The sequence below is a fragment of the Chiloscyllium plagiosum genome, chromosome 19 (genome assembly GCF_004010195.1).
Source record: "Chiloscyllium plagiosum isolate BGI_BamShark_2017 chromosome 19, ASM401019v2, whole genome shotgun sequence".
Classification (NCBI taxonomy): Eukaryota; Metazoa; Chordata; class Chondrichthyes; order Orectolobiformes; family Hemiscylliidae; genus Chiloscyllium; species Chiloscyllium plagiosum.
Genome location: NC_057728.1, coordinates 18,050,652 through 18,073,690, shown reverse-complemented (window position 1 = coordinate 18,073,690; position 23,039 = coordinate 18,050,652). Strand labels below are relative to the sequence as shown.

Here is a 23,039-nt window from a genome sequence, read left to right as displayed (position 1 = left end):
ACGGTGCTGTCTATCATGTTGCTGGTCATTTGCAAGACAGATGGAGCAGTAATTGACTAGACTGAACTTGTTTGGCACGTTATGGACAGGACATATGAGAACAATTTTCTACTTTGCTGGTTACAGGATAGTGAAAGAACTGTCCTGGAACACCCTGACTGGAGGTGTGACTTATTGTAGAGTGCATGAGTCTTCAGCGGTACAGCTGAATGTTGACAGGGGCCTAGACTGTGCTTACTCAGTTTGCTAAACTTATTATGACACAAAATGAATTGAATTGGTAACAATTTCTGAGGGCCACAGCTGTTAGCAAAGATGAATCAGCCACTTGGCACTCCTGGGGTAAGGCGTCTGGAAATGCTTCAGATTGGTCATTTGCACTCATGTGATAGGCTGTAGCATTGTTGAGGATGACAAAGTTTGTGGCACCTTCTCATCTGATTAGCTGTTTAATCGTCCACAACTATACACGGCTGGATATGGCAGAAGGGGAGATCTTTGATCCCTTAGTTTTTCTGTAACATATTACTTCCACTGTGGAGCATTCAACAGGTCTTGGATTGTAGCTTCATCAGGTTAGCATCTTCATTTTAGCTATGCCTGGGACAATGTTCCTGGTACGCTCTCCTACACTCTTTAGTGAACCAGGGCTGGTCCCCTGATTGGATGATAATGGCAGAAAAAGGGATTGTGGCTGCAGTTTGTGGCTGAAATTAATTTGATTCTTGTTGATGGCCCATAGCACATCATCTGGTCTAGTGTCCGGTTTTGTGCTGCTAAATCCATTCTGAATTGTTTCATTTAACATGGTGCTAGTGTCACATACTGAAATTAATGGGCTCCTGATCTCCTTCCTTCTCCTTCTCAGTTGCTTGTTGTACAGGTTGTGACAAAGTCAGTCACTCACAGTGGTCAGGTTGTGCATTATGCAACAATTCCTGCCAAATACTTTAAGAATTGACCAGAGTAGTCCCAGCAGCACAGGTGTCATTTCAACACACCAACGGTCTTGTCAATCACATTTTATCCAGCACTACGGCTTTCATTGTATGCATTTTGCACACGTGTGTGTGCGTTGTGGACCTGAGTTATCAACCATGTGATCAACAGATGGTCCATGTCATTTAGTAGTGTTTTCTTGTGTTGGCTTGAACGGTGCAGCAACCACTACAAATTCCTGAACATTATCCTATATAATGCACTGCCCCTCAACTTTCAATCATCAGGACCTACAGTAAAATCATAGTGACTGGTCAAACCTATAGTCCATCAATCAAGTACCTGGAAAGAGGTGCTTAGACTCTCTCCTAGGAAACACTGCAATTCGTTTGACAAAAATGACCAAAGACCTAATTAATCAAAAGTGTAATGCATCATTGGACCATTTCCCATATCTTGGGAGCCTCCTCTTGATTAAGGCAGAGATGGGAAGTTTCATCATCACCTTCAATTAGTCAGCTTCGTGTCTGGCCAACTGAAGAAGTGTATTTGCGTACCATGCTCTCAAACCTGAGACGAAGGTCATGGTTAAACAGGCAGCACTGATACCTGTGCTCCCATAAGATTGGGCAACCTGACTGAACTATGGCAGATACCTCAATACACTGGAGAATCCCACCAGCAAGATCCTTGCCTTTGCATGATCATCCAAATCTGGTGGTACAAAAGGCAATCCAACAACAATGATTTACTCCTGGACAACTTGCCCAGCAGAGGAGATAATCTCTCAGAGACAGTTCCACTGGGCAGGAACATGTTGTCCAGATACCTGACAGCAGATTCCTGGAGTAACTGCTCTACATTGTAATCCAGTTGTGACAGTAGACTTCTAGGAGGACAGCAGAAAGATTTTAAGGATGTTCTCAGGACATCCATGAGGAAGTCAAAGATCCCCACTGACTCACATAGCTCCTGTTCTGACTGGGGACTTGTGTCAATGGCACCCTGCACCATGGGAAACCAGCAGTCTTAGCAAAGCCACATGCTCATTCCATCTGCTGGTTTCTGGCAAGATGAGAGTAAAATATACAGCATGCCCTCAGGGACCTCCCTTTGACAACAGTGGACAGCAAACAGCAACTAACTGCAGTTTCAGCCTGGAAGACGACAGATATATAAGTAAATATTCATGGCCACAGTCACCACCATAGTTAATGTGGCCTTATCCTGCTCAGAGATCGCAGTGGTGGCTACAGCAGATCGCACAGTGTTCATCACTGAGGTTCAGGTATAGAGAATGCTTGCTAAAGATCGGAGGTTAGATATGGCCTCCTGCTGAGAACTCTACACCTCCTCCCCCTCCTCACCCAACCAGCAGCTGCTCCTCTGCTCCTTGGCTCAATGCTCTAGTATTGCAAGGGGAATGTCAAACAATTCATCCCGTCCAGCAGCAATTGGTTTTTGCAGAAGTAAGCAGAAACTCTGACCCTACTACATTAAATCCTGTAGACTTTTGCAGCTTGAAAGAAATGTAGAAAGCAGGAAACGCTTAGAGAATTGTAACAACAGTCTAAAGAAAGTCAACAACAACTGTCCTATAAATGTTAATTATACCTTTAAGTAGCACAAATAGAAATTGTCCTCATTGTTGAACATGGGTTAAAAGATGATTTTAACAGGAACACTGAATTGGCATTTAATCAGCATTGCACTCTTACTAACATCATGATTTGCATTCTCTGCAAACATGTGATAGAGCTTAGCTGCACAGTGCTAACACTGTCATCAAAATGGCATCCAATGTGGTTTGTGGCAGACTGCACACATACACAATGCACACTGTTTTGACCTGCACCCATAGCAGCCAAACAATGAAAACTAATGAACCCAACTTTGTGCACATTGGGAATTAGTATCCAGAAGAAATTTTGACATTGTTTTAATATGGATGGATATTGTAGCTTGGGCCATTTCTAGCATTTGACATGAACATTACTTAGTGTTTCACTCCTGCGCATTAACTGCATCATGTCATAATCCTAAAAACAGACTTCCAAGTTTATGTGAAGATCTGCTTGGAGATCAGAAACATTAAAGTATGAGTTTCAGGATTTGCGATGAGAACAAAGCCACAAAGGTCCACTGTTGTGAACAAGCAGAAGGGTTCATAACACGAAGATAAATCTATAACATGCATACGCACACACACAAATTGTAATCTAATATCAAGAAATAACATGATACAAACGTTGGTAACATACTGTGATCAAGTACCTCTCAGAGAACAAAAACAGCAAAGAGCTCTCAGCAAGACAGATCCTACAGATTGGGCAGCAATTCTGTCCACCATTCTGCCACCCCGCACTCCACCCCACACACACACTCAGACTTCCTAACAACAGCTCATGTTCTAGTCGATCATCTTGTTTTCATGGGATTATGCTTACCTGGTTTCCAGCAACTGAGCTCCAACACTTACAAACACACCTCCACGTTTTACAGACTTCCGACTTGACCAATCATATACTGCCCCTTTGGTTTCTTCACTCAGCGTTAGCTCCAACACATGGCTGCAGCTCCCGACCCCTAGGACTTCCCTGAGCACTCGTCACAAAGACAGCGGTTTCCTTCTGAGCAGCACAGCTTAACAGCAAAACCGCTTAACATGGAATCCACTTCTGTATGTTTCTCTCCCACACACTCTAATATTGACTGTTTCGTAATGCTTGAACTGTTCTGAGTGACCTATTAAAAACTTTACAAAAAGTCCTGCACTCATTCCTAGGCAATATTGAACATAACTAATTCTTTGCAATATTTAGCAAACGTAGGAACCCCCTGGAACTGGAACCCCCTGCATGTTGCAATGTTCACATATTTCTGGCTGCATTGGACAAATTGGATATAATATTAAAAAGAATTTCATGAGATTTAAAATTATAGTTGGTTATAAATATTGTTCTTTAAGAATGTATCCTACGTGTTTTGTTCTAATTTATCAAAGCAAAGGTCAAAATGCCTTTCATCCAACTTCCCTAATATCTTTACATAAGAGACTGGATAAAATAATCTGGATTATCATGGAAGACATTATATTGGAAAATGAAGAGATTAGGTGAGAGGGAGAGAGAATGGGAATAATCAAATGATTAGTTTCGCAATTTTAAAGTTCTACAGTCTTAACAGTCATGTCAAAATAAAACCACTTCCCTCTTTATTGAAGAAGCACTTGACCTAGTTTAGAACGAGTGTTCCAGATGAAACTTAACAAATCATAATCATGGACCTGCAGTATAATTTTACATCACACTTAACCACACCTCTTCTAGGTAAAAATGTGCACTTATCATCTGAGCAATCATGGGGATAGTTAACAAATTTCATCCAGCATATTTCTGCCAATTCTTGGCAAGCAGTTTTCATATTAAATATTTTTAATATGTATTTAGATTTCAGCTCATTTTCAAATTTTCAGTTCAACACAAACTACTGTATATTTTCCTGCCAGCAAATTCTTTTGAACATCAAAGTAACATTTACAGAAAGCTTTAGCATGTTTCAAGGTTAAAGATGGCTAAACGTTCAAGCATCATGCTGAGAAACCTGGCTGTACTTAATTATCTGCAGACTAAATTCAGCTCAACACCCACAGTTGCAAAACAAAGGAACTTTCTGTAGTTGTGCAGTCTCATCAGAAACAGATAGTGGTGGAAGTCCAGACTGGGAGAATAACACGCAGTTTCCTGGGAACTCAACCCAATCACCACTCTACCAAGGAACAACGCTGGCCTTATCAAACCTCCTGAACTACACAGAAAATTCAATGTTTCTACCTGTTAGCAACGTGAAATATATGCCACAAATCAAGAAAGTGTGTAAACTTTGAAATTATCAAGTTAAGTATAAACAGTAAGTCATGTAACTCTAAAAATGTCAGTACAGTCTGCTATTGATAGGCCTTCAACTAAATGACATATTTCCTTTCTCTTCTACTTCAGTTTACACCGTATGTAGTGTTTGGAAATGGTGTGAACTTGCAGCAAAAACATACTTCATCGAATCATAGAAGCATCTCCACTCTACATCAGATTTGCAAGCAACTACCAATCCCTTCGATTCAGCATACCAGACATTGTTACAGAGCCTTTGGGGACAACCAGATGTTGGATCTCACTCCTTCGAAATCCTGAGCTGTTCTACCCACAAGTATATGTGAAAAAATGAAAGTGGGTGATGCTAAGGCAATCATCATTATTAACTCTTTCAGCATCATTATTCTTCTCACAAATCTATCATTCAACACTTCTCTGCAATACATTTCATCTGCCTGCGTTTCCACCTGTTCCACCAGTCTGTCCTTTTGAAGTCGATCACCATCCACCTTACATTTCACAATACTTCTAGGTCTTGTGTCACCCACAAATTTTGAAGTTGTGCCCTACCCAAGTGGTAGATCATTAATATAGATGAAGGAAAGGCATAATCCTGCTATTGATGCTAGGTGACTCCACTGTTTATCTTCTTCCAGTCTGAAAACAACCACTTACCTCTACTCTCCTGTTTTCTGTAAATCAGCCAACTTCAATCCCAAGCCTCTGTCCCTTCTATCCTATGTGTTCTAATTTTATGACAAGCCAATATGTGCAACTTAATCAAAAACCTTTTCCAAGTCCATGTACATTACATCAACTGCATTAGTCTTATCAACCTCATTAAAAACTCTAATCTAATTAGTCAAAAGTAATTTAACCTTAACGAATTCAGACTGGCTTTCCTTAATTAATCCATATTTGTCAAAACGATTCTTCATTTTGTGCAGTGTTTTTGCTTCTAAATGCTTTCCCACCATTAAAGGCTATCGTCCTTTCTATAGTGATGTTGTCCTTTCAAAATTGTTTGTACAAGGCAGATTTTTAACATTTGTAATTTCCTAGTCCTCTGGCACCACCCCTGAATCAAAGGAAGTTTGGAAGAATATGGCCAGTGCCTCAGCTATTTCCACCTTAATTTCCCCAGAAGCTTAGAATTCGTCTGATGTTGGAAAGCTACTGAATTGTTTGTACCACAGTGTCATCAGAATAGGGAACAAATAGAGATATGCTGAGACCCATTTTTTTTTAAAAGCCTGCATTAACAACCCCTCTCCAACCCTTACCTGAGCAATGGCCAGAATAACCATGAAGAAATTCTTTTTTCAATTGGTTACAAAGATTGCTCTGATCATGTCACAGGTGTGAAAAGCAATGTTTGTTGCAAACAAGCAGGATACATTTGACCAGTTTGCCACGGAATGGAAAAAGGTCAACAACAGGAAATTCTAAAGTGTGATTCTAACACATTTCTCCATTGTACAGTAAGAATTAATTACAACACTTGTGGCTATCCAGTAGATTATGAAATTAACTAAGTTGTCTAAGTATGGAAAATTCTCAGAGTCTATGTTCATGTTTTTGCTTGCAGAGATAATGGGCTTCATGATCCTTTTTGCCATTTTGATTTTGGACAGTTGTGAGCTTCTCCATGGTTAAAAATAAACAGGCTGCTGACATTCACAACTCAAACTTCAAGGATAGTTCTTTTGAAGAGTAACAAAAGACCTAGCAACCGTCAGCTGCTCTGGAAGCTCATGACAGGTAAAGGTATCTCTGAAGGACAGCAGTAAAGTGGAGGGAAATGACCAATAGTAAGAATTAATTATTTCTCTGCAACCTTTAACCCATGGAATGCTATAACCAAAATGCTCATTTTAGCAGGTCTCCATTTAGTGGGTAAGTCAACAATGCCTCGTGTTCCACCAAAAAAGACTTTAAAAGATTACCTTAAGCATTTCAATGAGATAACCAGCTTGATCTAATGTCCTGTATGACAGAAAAAACTGATTTTGGAGCCTGTGTTTAGTCCACATGGGGCTACATTTTAAGAATGAGGATCAAATAAACAGGAAAAAGTATTCAGGCTTATGGGGCTAAAGAAGGAGAATGGCACTATCTCATAAATACTCATTCAGAGAACTCAGCTTAACTCAATGCACCAAACAGTTTCCTTTTGCACCATACAAATTCTGTGAATCTGTGACCATTTACTCTGAGTAGGGGCAACTGTCATGGTGTATCAGTGTTCCTCAGAAGGAGCAAGGCAGTAGGATAATTAATGGTTGGCAGCACAACATGCAAGCGATGGTAACGAAATCTAGACTAACCTGCACTTTTCTAGTCCTATTTTCTGCATCCTCTTGTGGCTGTGACATTGTATTCTGCATTCTGTTCTGCGACCCTGATACACCCTTTATTGTATGATCTGCCTGTATAGCATGCAAAACAACACTTTTCACTGTATCTCAGCACATGTGACAATAATAAATCAATACGTCAATATTAGGTGTTGATGAGATTAGAGAGCACAGTTTGTCCACATAGATAATAATTACAAGCCATTTGAAGATGGATGCCTTTTTAATTTTTAACATTTCTCAGTCCACAATGTCTGACTGAAGGAAAATTGAGGGAGGAGCAGGAAGAACTGCACTCTCTTCAGCGAACAGGCCCTCTGGTCCTGGTGGAGAGGTCTCAGGGACAATGTTTAATTAGAAACCTATATGGACTCCATCATCAGCACACAACAGCTGAAAGGCAGTGAGAGGAGACAGCCACTGCTGTGAGCAGGGAAGGTGACCATTGAGGAACTTGGATCCAGTGTAGTAAGAGGTGTTTTTGTCATTCTCCATTACAGCCAGCAGACACAGTGGGGACACTGTGGAAGTTTAATACATGTGCATGTGACTTAAAGGATGTCTCTGGGGTTTGGTCTTTCACAATCAGGAATGTCTTATTAAAATTGGATTGTCTTCAGCTAAAGGCAGACCTTACCATATTTTACTGGCAACATGATAAGCAGCTTTCAGGCACCTTTGTGAAGTGTGGAGTGGGAGCAGTGAATTTGAAAACCTGGCTATAAATCGGTTTAAAGCAAAATTCAAAATTGGTCATTAAACTTATGGGGTATTTAGGTATGTTGGATTGGAAATCAGGCAGGAGAAAGTGAGGACTGCGGATGCTGGAGGTCACAGTCAAGTGTGTGGTGCTGGAAAAGCACAGCAGGTCAGGCAGCATCTGAGGAGCGGGAAAGTCAACGTTTCGGACAGAAGCCCTTCATCAGCGCTTCATAAGCCCTTTCCTGATGAAGGGCTTATGCCTGAAACATTGATTCTCCTGCTCCTCGGATGCTGCCTGATCTGCTGTGCTTTTCCAGCACCACACTTTCGACTTGGAAATCAGGGAGAATGGATCAAATGTCATTTTGCAACCACAATCTTAGTTGGAAACTATTAGCCCCTTTGCTATTCAGGGAAAAGACGCAGCAGCTTCCAAACCCGAAATGGAGGGTTTGCAAAGTCTAATTGGACAGCTGAATTGGTTGCGTACGCAAATGTGGCTGGATGCCAGTTTTGAAATCTGAGAGTTGAGTACATTTATGAAAGATCCCAAGGTGGATATTATTTGAGCAAACAAAAAAACATTGAAAATATTAAAAATGGAGCATTGTGTTTTGAAATTTTAATTATTGAGAGATTCCCATGTAACTTATTGATTTTTAGCGATGCTTCTTATATAAATGTCTGTGATGGGCTCTCCATTTCTGGGAGGAATATAACTCATCTTGTGGGAAAGAGTAGTAAATGTTGACCTTTAGCTAAGGAAGCTAAAATGAACAGAAGAGTAGCAAAATTATCTCAGTGGCGGAAACGCTCGTTCTTGATGAGGCAGTAATGTGATGTTTTTCTTCATGAAAATATTGAAAGAAGTTGTGAAAAAGGACTCAGTTCTATTATTGACAATAATCACTTCAGAATTACTTGCACACAGTGAATGAGAAAGGACTTAATCTGCTATTGTTTGCTTCTTGTATTTTAATAAGTAGCAAACTCACTCCTTTGTCTACCCACAAAAGCTCTTTAAAAGGCCCTCCGCTTCTTCCTCTCCACCTGACCCACCCAGTCCTCCTCCACCCGACACTCTCATTTGATTGGCACAGCTGGTCCTTAGGAGGGAAAGTGAGAACTGCAAATGCTGCAGTCAGAGTCGAAGAGTGTTGTGCTGGCAAAGCACAACCGACCAGGCAGCATCCCAGGAGCAGGAGAATTGATCAGGAGCAGGAATTCTGATGAAGAGCTTATGCTTGAAACATCAATTCTCCTGCTGCTCTGATGCTGCCTGACCTGCTGCACTTTTCCAACACCTCGCTCTTCGACTCTGATCTCCAGCATCTGCAGTCCTCACTTTCTCCCAGTTGATTATAACCTTACTGCGAAGCCTCTTCCAAGGATACCTACCTTGAAGAAGTTCTCCTCCAACAGATCTGGTCCTTACCATTAACAACTTCTCCTTTCAATCCTCCCGTTTCTGACAAGCCAGAGGGGTGGCTATGGTCACCTGTATGGGTCCCAGCTATGCCTGCCTCTTTGTAGGATATATGGAACAGTCCCTCTTCCACAGCTACACTGGCATCATCCTCCACCTTTTCCTCCGCTACATCGATGACTGTATCAGCACTGCCTCATGCTCCCGTGAGGAGTTCAAACAGTTCATCCACCACACCAACTCCTTCCACCCTGATCTCAAGTTCACCTGGACCATCTCCAACACCTCCCTTCCCTTCCTGGACCTCTCCAGTGGCCGACTCAACACCAACATCTACTTCAAACCCACTGACTCCCACAGCTACATGGACTACACCTCTTTTCAAAATGTATAAAAATGTGATCCCCTACTCCCTATTCCTCTGCCAGATCTGCTCTGAGGAGGAGTGATTCCATTCCAGGACAGCCCAGATGTCCTCCTACTTCAAGGATCACAATTTCCCCTCTGCTGTGATCAACAATGCCCTCAATTGCGTCTCCTCCACTTCCTGCACCTCCACTCACAAACCCCACCTCCCCCAACCCCAACAAGGATAGAACCCCACAGGCCTTACATTTCACCCAACCAATCTCCAAATCATCCTCCTACATTCAGACCTCACCACCAAAAATATATTTTCCTCGCCACCCCTATTTGCATTCCATAGGAACTATTCCCTCTGTGACTCCCTCGTCAGGTCCACGCTCCCCACCAAACCCCTCCATTCCTGGCACCTTCTCTTGCCACCTTAACAGGTGGAAAACCTGCACCCACACCTGCCCCCTCACCTCCATCCAAGGCCCCAAGGAATCTGATAGGGATTTATTTGTATATCCTCCAATCTCATTTATTGCTCTTGATTCATCTCCTCCCCATTGGCGAGACCGAGCAGAAACACATGGAATGATTCAGGGAACATCTCTTGTGTCTATGCACCAACCAGCCCCACCTTCCTGTGGCCATTCACTTCAACTTCCCCTCCCACTCCCCTGAGGACATGATCATTCTGGGCCTCCTCCTGCTCAAGGCCACCTGCAAACCAAAGGAGGAACACCTCATCTTCTGCCTCGGGAGCCTAAAACTACATAGCCTCAACATCAACTTCTCCAGTTTCCAAATCTCCCCTTCCCCCCACCCCATCCCAGACCCGACTTTCTGACTCAGATGCGTCCTCTTGACCTGACCTGCCTCTCCATCTTCCCTCCAACCTACCTACTCCACACATTCCACCAACCGATCACCATCACCTCTTACCTCTGTCCACCTATTGCCATCCCATCTATCTTTCCCTTAGCCCCACTCCCCCCATTTATCTCTCAGCCCCCTTCCCTCTCCCCAGTCGTGAAGAAGGGTTTTCCCCGAAACATTGACTCTCCTGCTCCACAGCTGCTACCTGACCTGCTGTGCCTTTTCCAGCACCACACTTTATCAGCTCTTTTTAAAACATAAGATTGTTTGGTATGGAGAAAGGCATCCACAAGGGAAAGGAACCATTTTATAATTAACCTTGTTGTAACCAACCCAAGGGGTGGGTGAATAAGAAGAGAAGCCAGTTTATCCATCCTCACCCAGAAACGTAATGGATTTGGGGTGTCTACTCCAAAATGGTCACAAATTGAGAAATGTCTCCCAGCAACTGGTGGAATTAACACTGTTAGTTCAGTGAGTAGAAGGGGACAAGGATACAAGAGGGAGTATAATGGTTGGGTTGTATGGTAAAGCCAGTTTGGCCATTGTCGAAAGGAATGGCCTGCATTACACCATTCTCTCATTATGTGAAGGGCTACGTCTCACTAACTTCTTTCCCTTGCCAGCCGGGGCATCTCACCCCTCAGTCAGCAGTTGGAGGCAACTCACTTCCAAGCCCCTCGGTGGGAGTCCTCGTCTGTAGCACTTGTCCAAGTGATAATGGTTTCTCCCTGCAGAAATGCAGAGGTTGCATCTGAAGTCCGTTTCCAGCAGGTCCCTGTACACCAGCAGGGCTGCTCCCCACACCCCCAAGTGATAGATTTCACTGACAGCAGCTACTCCCATGAACCATGTAAGAGCGAGACGTGACCAGTCGCTGGCAAAAAAAGGTGAATGCCAAGCTTGGGAAAGGGTCTTTCTGAATTGGGGCTCAGAAGCCATTTTGGCTAAGGCAAAAGACTGTTTGGTCCCCATAAAAGTTCAGGCTTGAGTCTTGATTTCAGAACACATTATTGGACCTTAGAGGCACTAGGAGACCATAATATTATCACTTAGCTTTCTTTTCTGCAAGTAAATCCTGTTTAAAAAGGCAACAATCTAAACTGTTATTGAGATATGGTAAATGTGTTTACAGAACACACATATTTTCAAGTCCAGGTCGCCTGTTATATAAAATGTGTTTATTTACAGTTGGATGTGAGTTGGCGTTTAAGGTCACAAGATTTAACTTCTGAAAATAGGTGCACTTTCAGGTCAATTATAGAACCTATTCCTCTTGGGATCCTCCCGATGCAATGTAAAGGGAGATTATTCTTCTATAGAGCAGTTGCATTTATATGTAACAGGTTTTCCAAAAATATTTTCTGCATCTGCAACAAGAAGACATTCTGTACACGATAGCAGATCTGTTGCTGTCTGGCTTGCTCGCAGAGACGGTGTGCTGTTTTTATCAGGCCAATATTCAATCATCTTCAGCACCATTCCCCACTCCTCCAATAATGAAAGTAACCCATAACAGGAGCAGGAATAAAATCCCAGTTTGGACTAACAAATAATTGGGGACAGTCGTGCCAATGCCTAACAAGTGATGGCCGTCATAAACAAGACAAAGGCGAGACCCCTCCTCATAACTGCCAATAGCCTAATCATAAGCAGCCTTTACCTTACCATTGGAGAGATGCTGATTTGTACCAGCCACGTTAACACCAATGCTATTAGATCGGGCAGGGTATTCGGGTAATAAGTGGTTTACATCCAGATTTTCTAAAGGATCTTCATATATGAGGCTCAAATTAGAATGGGTTTGTTATCAATTTTCTGGCTGGGTGCAGGGCATCAATTTTGAAGAAGCTGAATAGTGTCCAGGATGGGAGTAGTCTGACTGTTCAGCAGCTTACCAACTAAACTAGTATCCACCCCTCTAGCATACTCAGAATGGACCCCTGATGTGGTAGTGGTTCATCACTAAGTTACAGCACATGTACTGAAATCTTTAAAACTTGGTCAGCTCAGAAACCTAGAAATTAATGTGAGCTGCTGCCTGTTAACAGTTAGTTGCCAACCAAACAAAACAGAAAAACGATCCATCTTGTCTGGAGTAACTTTCTTCAAGGGGCTAAAGTACTCTGATATAAATCACCTCTTCAAAATCTATGAACGGGTGACTTCATCTTAAGGTGTAAACCATTCATTTCCCTCTGAACCTGAAGGTTAATAACACCAAATTGTCTGAAGCATTCTTACTAAATTTACAGATCACTGCAAGTTGAGCTCTGAAAGGGGTTCTCAATTATCCCAGTGTGTTCCTCAGGAACAAAGCAAATACATTGCAGTCAAACTCTACCCTGACATCACTGATGCAGAATGGAGCAATGATTAAAGAGCTGTCTTGCTATGACAAGTTATATCATACTACCTTTTTCTGATCCAATATAATTTATAGATCTTTCATTCCCTGACAAACCATACCAAACGATCATTGCTATAATGCTATAACAATTGTATAAACCTTGACCTTGTATACAAACTCTCATTTAAAACCGCTTTCTCTGACACACTTCAAAGTATTGTTCTTACACATGACTGTTGTGAATAAAGTTTGCAAGCTGTTCCTATCTTCAAGATTTTGCACTTTAGGGAATGGAATTGCGAAATGAAACAGTTTTGAGGAAAACATCTACGACAGATGGGAGAAGAGAAAGAAAAAGTGACAGACACATTGAGTGGCAGAGACGGAGAATGGGAGCTGGATGATGACACAGATCGAAAAACAGAGCCAGAGAAAGAAAGGGTAAAGACAGGAGATTGATTACACTATACAGGGAAATCAAATCGAAACAGCATTTTCAGCTGTATTTTTATGAGGTGTTGAACATTGGTTTTGGTGAACTTTATTACTGTACAATGCTGATATAAGGGTGACTCATCTATACTTTGATAATGCTCTTACAACAAGCCGTTCTGTTTACTTTATTTATTCAGCAAAAGCAAATCGCTGAAACCAAGTGATAGCCTCCTGATTTGTTGAGATTAAAGTGATTAATCTGCCCCTCAGTCTGTAGAGGGGCTACTCCTCAGTAATTTGTAGAATTGTCTGTGTCTCTCCACAAGCCTAAAAAGGATTTGTACCAAGGCCCCAGTGGTTGTATTGTTCTGAATCTGTTCAGTAAGGATAAATCTCACCAAGGTAGTTCAAAGTTTGCTATTTGACAGATGAAGTTTGTCATTAAGAACTTGTTAGTGACTTCCCATGTTTTCCATTCCTTGATCCAAGGGATGTCGGTTGGTGGAATCTTGCTCAGGAGGGTTGCTTCGGATGGGGATTTGGGATGGAAAGCAGGCAGTAGATGGATTGACAAGGTTATCACAGAGTTGTGTGAGATGCAGCATGTATGAATTTAACCAACTTGTGGGTTTTCATCAGTCAGTGGCTGTGTGGGAAAGGGATCTTTTTGAGGACAGGGAGCCAGGGGAGAGGTGTTTAGCAGAGGTATTGAGTTACAATACGCATTGTTGTCTTTAGCTGAGAATCCACAAGATATGTGTGTGAGAGATAACCTTTACTAGACAGGTATGCAGCACCCTGTTGCAAAGGAGGATAGGGCAAGTGCTAAGGTCCAGAATGTTGTGGCAACAGTACCCCAAGTAGATCACATAAGTTTGGTTAATGAGGTTGTTTCTGATTTTGATGTTTTGATCAGATGTTTAGACTGAAGTATACTGGGTTGGGATTATGCTTTCACCTTGGGTCATCTGTACAGATATGTGATTCATTTTTGCCACCTACATGGTCCAAGTGTAGGATATGGTGTACTGGATATGGTTTTGGAGAGATTTGGTGTAATAAGCCTTGACAGTCTGCCAACTTTGTAATGCCTTTGTTTGAGTCTGCTCAGTGCTGACCTCAAGCCGGTTCTACATACATACAAATGACCTGCCAGCAGCCACATTGCATAAACTCATCCATGTTGTGCCGTCCAAGCACCATGTCTTTGCATTTTGGATCACCTACTTCACTTATGAAGAATAGGATTGTCAGCACATCCTGATAGAGATGAGTGAACGTCTAGTTCACTGAATCCACCATCACCCCAACCACAGATTTGTAAGTACTCGTTTTCGTATACTGGTTAAAAAAAAGTTGAGTACTTAATTGTTTGTGCTTCAGTTATTTTAGTGCATTTTTTTCTTTCATTTCCAGTCCGCTTCTATAAGCAGACATTAAAAGTGAAATATCTGCACCTCTGCAAAACAGTTTGATCAAGACAAAGCCTCAGTGTAGGCAGGCAATAGAATGGCAGTGACATACTTAGGTCTAGGCTACAAGTATTTTGTTGTGCAGTAATTCAGACTATTAAAGAATCACTGAGACATTACAGTGCACGAGGAGGCCATTTTGCACATTGGGTCTGCACCAGCTCTCCTAATGAGCACTTCACTTTGTGCCAGGGCACTCTTGAAATATATCCTTATACTTGTCTCTTCCAAAGACAATACCGTGTTAGGAGGTTCACATAACAAATACACATTGTCATAAATGGAAACATAATGGAGCATAAATGTAACTGGATTTTAAATTTGGGCTTCTAACACCCAGATTATAAGAACATGCCATGAATAACACATTTTTTACATTTTGAGACACTGGTCATGTGTAGCTATAGTGCTGTAGTTAAAGACATGAATTTTCTTATTCCAAACACATATGTATGTTGCTGTTCTTGCGTTTATGGTATTTCATTAATTTGCTCACTTTACAGCGGGGTAATTGCTTTAAAGAATTTGCTTTATTGTCAAAATTCTGCTTTTCCATCTCTGTGACTCTATAACTCTGGACAAATTTGTAAACATGTACAACTTGTTTAGTGTCAATATAATGGGGGGGTTATGGGTGTTTCAAATAGAAGCTTTCATTGGAATGTAAATTTAAGAGGATTTAAGTATTGTCTTGATCATGTTTCTAAGGAAATAAAAACTTGCATCTCTGAAATGTATCAAGAATGCAACTGATATTATTACAGAGAATGACAAAGCAAGATTTCACAAACAGCAAGAAATAAATGGATAGCTAGTCTGTTGTTGATGTTATTCATTGAGAAGGAAATATTTGGCCCAGGAAAATTTAGTGCTGTTCAAAAGTCCAATGTACAATTCAGAATACTGGAGCTCCATGATGCGGAAAGCTGTCCTCTGTGCCCCGTTCCAGACTCAGTGAATAACTTTCTTGGATATTGTGGTGATGATAAAATGTAATTTTTAAAAGCAGGCTGTATAATTGTGCCAGCATATTAGTTTTAGCTTTATCACATTCATAATGTCGTACCAAACATAACAAATTTGTACTTAACTGTACTTTCTGGACTTACTACACTATTTTTGTCGGAGAAAAAAACACATGAGGGTTGTCATGTAATTTATGAACTGAAGATTATGTTCAAAATGTTTCATGTGACAATGCTGCTCCTTTAATAAGGTTATGTCATAGAGTCATAGAGATGTACAGCATGGAAACAGACCCTTCGGTCCAACCTGTCCATGCCAACCAGATATCCCAACCCAATCTAGTCCCACCTGCCAGCACCCGGCCCATATCCCTCCAAACCCTTCCTATTCATATACCCATCCAAACGCCTCTTAAATGTTGCAATTGTACCAGCCCCCACCACTTCCTCTCATAGCTCATTCCATACACGTACCACCCTCTGCATGAAAAAGTTGCCCCTTAGGTCTCTTGAAGATCTTTCCCCTCTCACCCTCAACCTATGCCCTCTAGTTCTGGACTCCCCCACCCCAGGGAAAAGACTTTGTCTATTTATCCTATCCATACGCCTCATAATTTTATAAACTTCTATGAGGTCACCCCTCAGCCTCCGACGCTCCAGGGAAAACAGCCCCAGCCACTTCAGCCTCTCCCATCCTTTACCTTTTTTTGCAGAGAGGTCGTAAAATCAGCAATTCTGAAAAGTCTGGGTTTAACTACTTGGGAATGCTTTCAAGTTAAAAAAAAAACACTTGTACAATGAAAGGGCAGTGGCCAGTTCTCTCAGCTCAGCTTTTCTCTGGTTTGGTATGGGTTTAGCATGCAGTCAGTTGTGAAGCTACTGGACCCAAAGAAGCAGGTCCATGCTGATCCTCCCTCTCTCTGACATCTCTCCTGCAAGAACCTGCATTGGATGTTTCCTTATTTTTGCAAAGGAGTGTTTATGGGGATTGTTGCAAGTGTTTGGAACAGCATCATTAAATTGGGATAGTCTGTTGGGTTTTTGGAGAGGTTAAGTTATTATATATTCTGTTCTCTCTTGTTAGTGTTTCATTCGGTAATCTTACAAATAAATTCTGCTTTGTTTAAAACTAAGTGGTATGACCAGCTGCATCCCTCCTGGAATATCCACGTTACACCTGCTTAAAACAACTAGCAAAGTTAGGTCTGGGCTATCTTCTTGAAATTTTTTGAGGGGTCTGGTCCGGACCAAAACAGACTGGGGGCTCTTTGCGGGATTAGTTCTACAGTTCCAAATTGGGATTAGGGTTGCTGGACTCAAAGGCAGCGAGTGGCAGGTGTTAGCATTTTTTGTTCCGGGTGTTGATTTTGGTTGGTTTAAACAATGTTTGGGAAGGCAATGGATCTTTCAGTCACCAAGAGTTTTCTGGGGGTGGAAGAAGTGACCTTGGGGGTTTTACAAAAGGTGGTTAAGGCCAGGCTGCTGGAAATAGCAGGCAAGCTGGAGTTGGAGCTACCTCCATAAGGAAAGGAGAGATAATTACAGCAATAGCTCAGCATTTCAATTTTCTGGAAACACCATCAGAACCTTTAGAGATGGGTAAAGTTTAATTGAAAATAAAGCAGTTTGAGTTAGAGGCAAAAGACAAGGAAATGGCAACAGAAATGAAACAGTTTGAATTATCATTAAAAGCAGAGGAAGGAGAAAAGAACGAAAGGCCTGAGCAGAACAAAAAGGAAAAGAGAGAGATAGAGAGAGAGGAGAGCGAGAAAAGGAGAGAAAGGAAAGGAAGAAAGAAAGGGAGTTTGAACTTCAGAAATTGGCAGCTGGACAGAAAAGTCAGCTTCAAAGGATGGAGATGAAGGCTGAAGGTAAGCTTAGTGAGGATGAGCAAACCCATGGCCGCTCAAAGCCTGGTGAGGATCTGTTTAAATATATTCATGCATTGCCTAAATTTGATGAATAAGATTTGGAAGCCTTTTTCATCTCATTTGAAATAGTGGCTAAACAAATGCGGTGGCTGGTGACCATGTGGGTTTTGTTGATCCAACCGAAACATCTAGGTAGAGCTAGTGACGTATTTGCTTCACTATCACAGGAGGAATGTTGGGTATATGAGGAGGTGAAAAAAGCCAACTTAAGTGCATTTGAGCTTGTGCCAGAGGCCAACTGACAACATTTCAGGAATCTATGGATGGACCTGGGCAAACCTAAACTGAGTTTAAAAGGATCAAACACAGTAATTTTGACAGGTGTATAATGGCATTAAAAATAGAGCAAACCTATTACACTCTTAGAGAGACAATTATTATGGAGGAGTTAAAAAATTCACCTCCCAAAATAGTGAGAACTCATGTGGAAGAGCAGAGAGTTAAAATGGCAAGATTAGCAGCTGAAATGGCTGATGATTATGAGCTGGTCCATAAATCAAAGTTTGGCTTCCAGAATCAATTTCAATCCGTGAGGGATAGAAATTGGGGAAAAGAGAAATTCTCGCGTGGAAAAAGAAAGATAGATCTCGGTGAAGATCATAAGGATGACTTAGGACTTGGTAAAAAGGAAACCTATGAAGCGGAAAGAGAAGTTAAAAAGTTTCGGTGTTTTCACTACAATAAAGCAGGCCACTTGAAATCACAGTATTGGTGGGTTAGAAAGAACACTGGGAAGCCAGCTGTAGAAAAACAGGATAAGCCAGTGAATTCTGTTGGAGTAGTAATGGAAAGCACAGTGGAGGCTAGAAAGTTGCATCAGAATGTACAGGCTGGTTGGAGGTTGTTTAAGAAGAAAGTGCCAGATCTTCTTAAACCATACAATCTGTGAAGGTAAAGTTTATTTGCACAGGCCAAGAGCTGCAGGTAAAGAAGTTACAATATTAAGAGATACAGGATCCTCTCAATCTTTGATGTTGAAAGATGAGGAGATACGTATGTCTGAAAGACCACTGCCAGCAAAGGGACTAGTAATGGGAATTCATGGTGAGGCAAGTAGTGCTCAATTATGTAAAGTGAGGTTAGAGTGTTCAGTGAAGAGTGGAGACGTTGTGGTACGAGTACTGGACAGACTCTCAGCTCCAGGAATACAATTTGTCCCTGCTAACGACATAGCTGGTTCACAGGTAGGAGTGCTGCTCACTGTGGTTGAAAAGCCAGTGGAAACTCAGGCAACTGAATTATTGCAGGACACATATCCTGGGATTTTTACAGACTGTGTGGTAACAAGGTCACAAAGTCACCAGTTGAAATAGGAGAGATCAAAGAGAACAGATAAGAAAGTGGAATTAGCAGAGACCCTGTTGGATTAAATGGTTGGGACAAGCTAGGAGCAGATAGATGACAAAGCAGACATCTTCAGCTCAGATAAATTAACTGAGTTACAGAAGAAACATGAAAAATATAAGCAATTGTATCAAATGGCTTACATGGAGAAAGAATCCCAATGTATCCTTGAATGCTACTATCTTAAAAATGATGTCTTAATGAGGATATAGAGACCATCACATATTCAGGCAGATGAGAAATGGTCAGAAGTTCATCAAGTCATACTGCCCGTGGATTATAGAATGGAGATGTTGCGAGTGGTGCACGAGCTACTTCTAGGGCGTTATCTAGGAATGAGAAAAGCTCAAGCTAAAATACAAAAACATTTTTACTGGCCTGGACTGCACAAGGATATAGCTGAATTTTGCCAGATATCTCATACATGTCAGGTAATTGGAAAACCACAAGCAGCAATAAAACCCGCGCCTTTAATACCTATTCCTACACTTGAGGAATCTTTCACAAGAGTCTTAATTAATTGTGTATGACCCCTAACTTAAACAAAAAGTAGGAATCAGTATTTGTTAACAATAATGGATGTGCCCACTAGATTTCCAAAGGTCATCCATTACGCAATATCACAGCTAAAACGATTGTACAGGAGTTACTCAAATTTTTCACTAGATATGGATTATCCACAGAAATACAATCAGAACAAGGGTCAAACTTCACATCAAAGTTATAGATAGCTTAGGAATAAAACAATTCAAATCTACAGTGTACCATCCTGCATTGCAGGGAGCGCTAGACATTAAAGACGATGTTGAGGGCTTATAGTCAAGATTATCCAGATGTTGGGATAAGGGAATTCCATTTGTACTTATTGTGATCAGAGATGCACCAAACAAATCAACCAAATTCAGTCCATTTTAATTAGTTTTTGGGCATGAAGAGAGAGGATCATGAAAATTTATTCAGGAGAAATTAGTATGTCAGAATTCGGAGACTACATTTTTGGACTGTGCATCAGATTTTACAGAACGATTAAAAGAACGGGAAAGTTGTCTAGACAGCATTTAAAAGTATCACAGCATACAATGAAATAGGAAGCAGACAAGAAATCAAAAACTCACAATTTTGGTATTGGGGATGAGGTGTTAATGTTACTTCCATTGAAAGCAAAGCTTAGTGGACCTTATCAAATTGAAAGGAAATTGAGTGAGGTGAACTACTTGATAAGGACTCCAGACAGAAAGAAATCTCGCAGAGTGTGTCATGTGAATACGCTCAAAGGGTATTTTGTCATGGAAGGAAAGCCAAAGGAAACTGTGTTATTGGTTACAACACAGAGTGAAGAACCAAGTTCCGAGGATTCTGAATTGGACATTCCTCAAATTACATTGTTCAATGAGGAAGTTGTCATAATGTGGGATAAATTATTGAGTTACCTTCCAGAGGAAAATCAAAATGACCCTGAAAGAGTTAATACTGTCACATGGAGAGATATGTGGAAATAAACTGGAAAGTACTAACTAATTATGCATGAAGTAGATGTTGGAAATGCTGTTCCAATTAAACAACATCCTTCTAGGCATAACTCTCTAAAGTTGGCACAGGTTCAAAAGGAGATGGAACGAATGTTCCAAGATGACATAATCAAAGTGAGTTACAATGACTGGAGCTCACCCATAATAATGGTACCAAAACCAGATGATACCCAACAGTTATGTGTGGACTACTGCAAAGTCACTGCAGTTACAAAGACTGATGCATATCTGATTCTGCATTTGGAAGACTGTGTTGAACAGGTGGGACAAGCAACTTATATTTCTAAGTTGGACTTGCTCAGAGGATACTGGCAGGTACCTTTGTCAGAAAGAGCAAAGACAATTTTGGCTTTCATATTGGCGAATGGACTGTATCAGTTTTAAGTCATGCCGTTCGGTACGAAAAAATGTGCCAACTACATTTCAGAGACTAACCAATAAAGTCATTTCCAGATTACCCAACTGTGTAGTTTATATTGATGACCTGGTGATTTTTAGTCACACATGGAGGGAACATATGCAACATTTATCCAAATTGTTTAGTCAACTTCAGGAGGCAGGCTTGGTGATAAACCTGGCTAAAAGTTAATTTGCCAAAGCCCAAGTCACCTTCCTGGGCCATATTATTGGACATAGACAAATGGTCCCAAGGGATGCAAAAAAAGGTAATTTCCCATACCATCAACAAAAGAGCAGTACTTCAATTCCTGGGATTGAATGGAATTTATTGAAAATTTGTGCCAAAATTTAGCAGTGTGGCTGCTCAACTCACTGAATTGCTAAAGAAAGGCAATATTAGTGAGTTTTGAGAAGATTTTTAGCTCAGGTTGAGGTTCTGGATGTAGGTTTGCTCGCTGAGCTGGAAGGTTCATTTCCAGACATTTCATCACCCTACTAGGTAACATCTTCAGTGGGCCTCAGGTGAAGCAGTGTACATGATTCCTGCTTTCTATTTATATGTTTGGGTTTCTTTGGGTTGGTAATGTTATTTCTTGCGGTGATGTCATTTCCTGATAGATGGGGTCTAACTTGTTGTGTTTGTTGATAGAGTTCCGGTTGGAATGCCATGCTTATCGAAATCCTCGTGCGTGTCTCTGTTTGGCTTGTCCTAAGATGGATGTGTTGTCCCAGTCAAAGTGGTGTCCTTCCTTATCTGTCTGTCAGGATACTAGTGAGAGAGGGTCATGTCTTTTTGTGACTAGTTGATGTTCATGTATCCTGGTGGCTAGTTTTCTGCCTGTTTGTCCAATGTAGTGTTTCTTACAGTTCTTGCACAGAATTTTGCAAATAACATTAGTTTTGCTTGTTGTCTGTATAGGGTCTTTCAGGTTAATTATCGCTGTTTTAGTGTGTTGGTGGGTTTGTAGGCTACCATGATGCCAAGGGGTCTGAGTAGTCTGGCAGTCATTTCTGAGATGTCTTTGATGTAGAGGAGAGTGGCTAATGTTTCTGGATGTGTTTTGTCTGCTTGTTTCAGTGGATAGTGGATTGTTAGAAAGCATTTGACAGCCTGAAAGCTGTGTTAACCACTGCTCTGGTATTAGTCACACCTAATTATGCAAAGCCATTCAAGGTGGCTGTCGATGCAAGTGATGTAGGTGCCAGTGTGGTGCTCTTGCAAGAAGACGATGAGAAGATAGAAAGACCTATCGGGTATTTCTCCAGGAAATTGAACACTCATCAGCAGAAATATTCAACAGTTGAGAAGGAGACTTTGAGCTTGGCATTGGCATTGCAACATTTCAATGCTTATGTTACCAGTCATGTATCTGAGACAGTCATACACACTGGTCATAACCCATTGAAGTTTGTGGAGAAATTTAAGGTCAAAAATGCCAGACTGTTTAGATGGAGCATGTTGTTACAGCCATTCAATTTGAAAATTGCGCATGTGGCAGGATGAGAAAATGTGATTGCTGCTGCATTGTTGAGACTTGAATGAGAAACGTAGGCATTCAGTGACAGAATTACAACAGTCTGGGACAAAATGTAGTAGTGCATGTTTGCATGATTATAGTCAATGTATTGTTTATCTGTCCTGTAATGTACTAACAAGTTAAGATTAAGGGGTTTTAAAATGAAGCCATCTTTGGATATTAATAATATAACTACTTGAGAAAGCTTTCAAGTTTAAAAAAATCACTTGTACTATGAAAGGGGAATGGCCAGTTCTCCCAGCTCAGCTTTTCTCTAGTTTGGTTTGGTTGGAGCAGTCAGTCAATTGAGAAGCTGCTGGATCCAAAGAAGCAAGTCTATGCTGATCCTTCCTCTGTCTGACATCTCTCCTGCATTTTTGATAAGGGATGGCATTACAGCTGTGCTGAGGGAGGATATTCCCAGGAATACATCCAGGGAAGTTATTTGGGTGGAACTGAGAAATAAGAAAGGGATGAACACCTTATTGGGATTGTATTATAGACCCCCAATAGTCAGAGGGAAATTGAGAAACAAACTTGTAAGGAGATCTCAGCTATCTGTAAGAATAATAGG

At 41.2% G+C, this 23,039-nt stretch overlaps 1 protein-coding gene across 4 annotated transcripts in view; it reads right to left on the bottom strand.

Moving 5' to 3' along the window:
• Positions 1-23,039, bottom strand: part of prr5b (proline rich 5b (renal)) — a 124,161-nt gene that overhangs the window by 95,967 nt on the left and 5,155 nt on the right. The window contains exon 1 of one of the 4 annotated variants that reach the window (XM_043709216.1): positions 7,139-7,156. The exons of 2 other annotated variants lie outside the window; for them this stretch is intronic. The gene's annotated coding sequence lies outside the window, so the exon portion shown is untranslated. Of the gene's footprint in view, positions 1-7,138; positions 7,157-23,039 lie in introns of those variants that run through there. One more of the 4 variants, XM_043709215.1, reaches the window with a different exon arrangement.